The sequence below is a fragment of the Triticum aestivum genome, chromosome 7A (genome assembly GCF_018294505.1).
Source record: "Triticum aestivum cultivar Chinese Spring chromosome 7A, IWGSC CS RefSeq v2.1, whole genome shotgun sequence".
NCBI classification, from domain to species: domain Eukaryota; kingdom Viridiplantae; phylum Streptophyta; class Magnoliopsida; order Poales; family Poaceae; genus Triticum; species Triticum aestivum.
The window spans coordinates 533,354,764-533,360,763 of NC_057812.1; positions in this window are offsets into that span (position 1 = coordinate 533,354,764).

The following is a 6,000-nucleotide window of genomic DNA, read 5'->3' on the forward strand; positions in this document are numbered from 1 at the left end:
AAAAGCTACTTGTCTTACGGAGTCTGTTGGTGACTTTAGATGTTAGTAACGGTAGTGAACAAAACATCTGTGTTTACAATTAATTCATGAGTAAAATGCGCCTTTTATGCTCCTTGGAAGAACCGGAATTAGCCATTTGCGATCAGTTCCGAACAAATCCTATGCCAGTTGAGATGAAACACGCCTCTGAAACTCGGTAGATTTTGCTGCCTATTCCCTCTCTCGAGTAAGTGGCCTCTATTTGTTGCCGCTCCCCGTCCATACACCTGCAAAACGGAGGGGAGATTCTTGAAAGATTTCGGCTTGTAGGTTTTTGTGCCCGGGATTCTGAAGCTAGCAAATTTGTCTTCAGTAGAATCACGGCAGTGCCTGTGACTTCTGGAAATGGGACATCTCTACAGAGATTTTTCGGGTCGCAAATGGAGTTGATCCTACACCTGTTCATGAAATAATTAAGGAGATAGCAGGGGGCAGTCACACATTTGCAGGAGGTAAGCAGCAGTGCATGCTAGATAATGTTGCAGGTGACTAGAGGCATGGAATGACGGTTGGAGAACGCAACAGCTTTATTGAAAGAGAAGTACTCTAACTGGATGTTGAACGCACTTGCCAGATAGTGCAAAGGCTAGACGATGCTGTTAGGTTGCTTGTGTGTATTCTAGTCGTTCAGCTAGTTAGGCTTATCAAATGAGGTAGTTGGCTATGGACACACTTTGCTATGTGTGTGTTAGTTGGGAAATAAAACTCAGTGTACCGTTATTATTTCATTGGGGTCACAATGTGTGAAGATGAATTGAGCACTTTTGCGGAAGATGATCATTATGCGTGTTTCCTAGAGATTACTTGTTGTGCATGTGCTCTTCAACAATACAGACAACAACATTGCTCTTAAGTGACTATAACAAAAAGATCATCACAACAAGTTAATTACATGATGTAACAAAAGCAGCATCACCACATTGCATCCAAGAAAGCTAACAATTGTCCAAACCAAATATTGCTCTAGTTTGAGATGCTTGAGCACTAGAAGTTCTTCATTTGCATCTGCCTCTGCCTCTTCTACCATCCCTTTTGCCATTGCAACCACAAATATTGAATCGCTTCTCCCATCTTCGCGGCATGCAAGCACAAGCGATGGACTGTGCATGAGGACATGAGGGACAATGCTTGGCCGAGCAAGATAAACCCTTCCGTGGAGATCACTTTGGGCCACATTATCGAGTTTGTGGTCCTTTGGGTCCGCTTAGAGCACTTCCATCTCCATATGAGTACTCCGCGATGTCCGCGTATGAGGCACAATTCATGGGCTCAACGTTGACCACCATGGACAAGACTGTTTGTAAGGTTTGCCCCACCCCTGGTCAAGTTCTTCGCCTGGCTAGCATTGCAAAATAGGCATTGGACGGCGGACCGATTGCAAAGGCAGGGATGGCCTAATTGTGGGCTATGCATGCTATGCAAGAGCCAACGAGACAGCCCCACCTTTTCTAGAAATGTCGTTTCACGTTGCGAGTGTGGAGGATAGTGAAGGATTGACTCGGTTCGGCGAACCTACCGATGGATCAATGGTCGAATGGATATTGTCAAGAAATGGTGGACCAACATGTCAAGGCCCAACACAGCTCTTCGTAAGGCCATGGCCATCCTCACCATGCTTGTCACTTGGGTGTTGGGTCATTTGAAACGAGAGGAATGCCAGAGTGTTGCGAAAGAAATCGACACCACCATTCTACATTCTAAAGCTCATTAAGGATGATGCCAAACTTTAGGTCACCGTCGGGGCTAGGCACTTGGGCGCTATTATGCATGCCACCAGAGTAATCTGATGATGTAATTTTTGTTGATGAGCTAGTTGGGCCGCCCATTGATGACCCACAAGTATAGGGGATCGATCGTAGTCCTTTCGATAAGTAAGAGTGCCGAACCCAATGAGGAGCAGAAGGAATCAATAAGCGGTTTTCATCAAGGTATTCTCTGCAAGTGATGTAAAGTAGTTGTGACAGATAATTTGATACCAAGATAATTTGTAGCAAGTAACAAGTAACAAAAGTAGAAAGGTGCTCGAGGAAACATGGTAATTCTGTCTAGTCATTTTAATCACGATTCATTGACTCACATTCATTGCTTTGATAAATTGTTATGTGGGTGGACTGATGCTAAGGTGTTATTCTTACTTGAATAAACAATCTACTTATGATTAGCCCCTCTCGCAAGAATACGCAATTACGAAAGAAGAATTAAGATAAATCTAACCATAACATGAAATATATGGATCCAAATCAGCCCCTTACAGAATAGCGCATAAACTATGATTTAACCATCTGTCACTCTCGCAAACCATCATCTACTTATTAATTTACAATACCTTCCCCTAGGCCCAAGCATGGTAATGTGTCATTTAGTCGACATTCACACGATACCACTAGAGGAAAAATAACATAAGACATTATCAAAACATTGAACAAAAACCAACTTCACATGATTACTCATAACGAGACTTCTCTCATGTCCTTGAGAACAAACAGAACTACTCAAATCATATTCATGTTCATGATCAGAGGAGAATAATATATTACTAACAATCTGAACATATGATCTTCCACCAAATAAACCAACTAGCATCAACTACAAGATGTAATCAACACTACTAGCAACCCACATGTACCAATCTGAGATTTGAGACAAATATTGAATACAAGAGGTGAACTAGGGTTTGAAGATGAGATTGCGTTGGTGAAGATGTTGATGGAGATGAGTCCTCCCATGATGAGAGCAACATTGGTGATGAGGATGGCTTCTATTTCCCCTCCCGCAGGGAAGTATCCCCGGTAGAATCGCTCCATCGGAGAACAAAAGTGTTCCTGCCCAAGTTCCACCTCGAGATGGCGACGCTTCCTCCCGAAAGTTGTCTCTTTATTTTTTAGGGAAAATGGCTTCATATAGAAGATGGGCCACAGAGGCTTGATGTGGGCCCCACAAGTTCTAATGATGCGCCCTAGGGGGCGCTGATACGTCTCCAACGTATCTATAATTTATGAAGTATTCATGCCATGTTTGCAACAATTTTATATGGTTTTGGTATGATTTTATTAGAACTAAACTGGACTGATGTTGTTTTCAGCAGAACTACCGTGATGTTGTTTTTTGTGCAGAAATAAAAGTTCTCGGAATGGGTTGAAAATTTACGATGATTTTTTATGGACCAAAAGAGATCCCCGAAGCACCGGAGTTGGACCAGGAGGTGACCGAGGAGGCCACAAGCCTGGGGGCCCGCTCCAAGCTTATGGGCCCCTCAAGCACCCCCTTGATGTGAGACCGATGCCAAAAATTCTTATAAATACCCAAACCTTCGAAAAGAACCCTAGATCAGAAGTTCCACCGTCGCAAGCCTCTGTAGCCACAAAAAACAATCGGGAGCCCGTTTCGGCACCCTGTCGGAGGGGGAACCATCACCGGAGGCCATCTCCATCATCTCGACGGCTACCATGATGAGGAGGGAGTAGTTCACCCTCGGGGCTGAGGGTATGTACTAGTAGCTATGTGTTTGATCTCTCTCTCTCTCTCTCTCTCGTGTTCTTCACTTGGCACGATCTTGATGTACCACGAGCTTTGTTACTATAGTTGGATCATATGGTGTTTCTCCTCTCTATATTCTTGTGATGAAGTGAGTTTTACCTTTGAAGTTTCACTATTATCAGATTGAATACTTTCATGGATTTGAGAACACTTGATGTATGTCTTGCGTGGGATACCAGTGATGAGAATGGGGTGTTCTATGTATGTTTTGGCACTCAACTCGCGGATTCCCGATGTGACATTAGGGTAATCTATGCATAGGAGTTGATGCACATTTTCATCCTTGTTTCTCCGGTAGAAATCTTGGGGCACACTTTGAGGTTCTTTATGTTTGATTGAATATTATGAATCTGAAGTTGTTTGATGCATATCGTATAATTGACCCACAGATATTTGTGGTGACATTGGAGTATCTAGGTGACATTAGGGTTGATTGATGTGTATCATATGGTGTTATTTCAGGACAAACTCTAGGGCGGTTTGTGACACTTATAGGAATAGCTCAAAAGATTGATCAGAAAGAATAAATTTGAGGTGGTTTCGTACCCTACAAGCAATTTCATCTTATGTTCTCCGCGATAGGAACCTTGGAGTAACTCTTTGTCGCACACTGAGAGATTGCCATATGATTTAATTATGTTATCATTGTTGAGATACTTTGCACTAGTGAAAGTATGAACCCTAGGCCTTGTTCTCAAGCATTGCAATACCGTTTTGCTCACTTTTGTTACTAGTTACCTTGCTGTTTTTATATTTTCAGATTACAAAAACCTATATCTACTATCCATACTACACTTTTACTATTGTATTGGGTGTGTTGGGGACACAAGAGATTTCTTGTATTTGGTTGTAGGGTTGTTTGAGAGATACCATCTTCAGCCTATGCCTCCCATGGATTGATAAACCTTAGGTCATCCACTTGAGGGAAAATTGCTACTGTCGTACAAAACTCTGCGTTTGGAGGTCCAACACGAGTCTACAAGAAGAAAGGTTGCGTAGTAGATATCAAGCTCTTTTTTGGCGCCGTTGCCGGGGAGGTGAGTGATTGAAGGTATATCTTTAGATCTTGCAATTGAATCTTTTAGTTTCTTGTTTTATCACTAGTTTGGTTTATAAAATAAAACTACAAAAAAATGGAATTGAGGTTGCCTCATATGCTTCATCTTTTTAATGTCTTTCTTGAAAATGATGGAAAGAAAACTTGTGCTCAATTGTTAGAAGAAGTCAATAAAATGTTTGGCACTAAATCTTTGAATGATGAGCATGATTGCAATGTTGTTAGTATGAATTCTTTTAATACCCATGATGCTAATGACATGCAAAGCCATAAGCTTGGGGATGCTATATTTGATGAAGATGATATTTTGATTCCCCAAAGTTTTGATGTGCAAATTTATGATGATGATAGCATGCCTCCTATTTATGATGATTATGTTGATGAAAGTGGGTTTGAAAGAGTGTCAACTCTAGTTAATGATCCCACTATTTTGGAGGATGTTGAATCTTTTCACAATATTTATAAAAGTGGATTTGGAGAGGTCATGACTTTATTTAGTGATGAATCCACTATTTTGGAAGAGGTTTCAATTGATTATGAGAACAAAGTTGCTATCTATGATGATTATTGTGATGACATGTATGTTATAAATAATGATGATAACCATGAAATTTGTCATCATGATTTTAATGTTCAAATTGATTATGTGAATCAAGTATCTCATTATAGTAATTTTGTTGAGTTTTCTCCCACTATTATGAATGAGAATAAATTTGCTTATGTGGAGAGTAGTAAAATTTCTATGCTTGTGGATCATGAAAAGAATGCTTTATGTGATAGTTATACTGTTGAATTCATTCATGATGCTACTCAAACTATTATGAGAGAGGAACATGTGCTTGTAGGGTTGCAATAATATCAAGTTTCCTCTCCATGTGTTGAAAGTTTTGAAGTATTGCTTGTTTTGCCTTCCTATGCTAGTTGATTCTTGTTCCCATAAATTGTTTGCTCGCAAAATCCCCATGCATAGGAAGTGGGTTAGACTTAAATGTGCTATTCATATGCTTCATGATGGTCCCATTATGTTTAAATTCTTATCTTTTACGTGAGCACCATTAAACTCATTATGGCTAGTTAGGGGCATAAAACAATAGCGCTTGTTGGGAGGTAACCTAATTTTTATTTTGTGTTTTTGTTTTTGCTTATGTTTTCAGTAAATACACATTATTACATCTGTAGTGATTGTGTTTTAGTGTTTTAGTTAGTGTTTGAGCCAAGTAAGACCTTTGGGATGGTCTATGATGATAGTTGATTTGATCTTGCTGAAAAACAGAAACTTTTGCGCTCATCGACATAATTTTAGAAAATCACAGAAATGTGCTTTTGATCTGAATTTTTACAAAGGATTTATGTAACATCCTAAATTT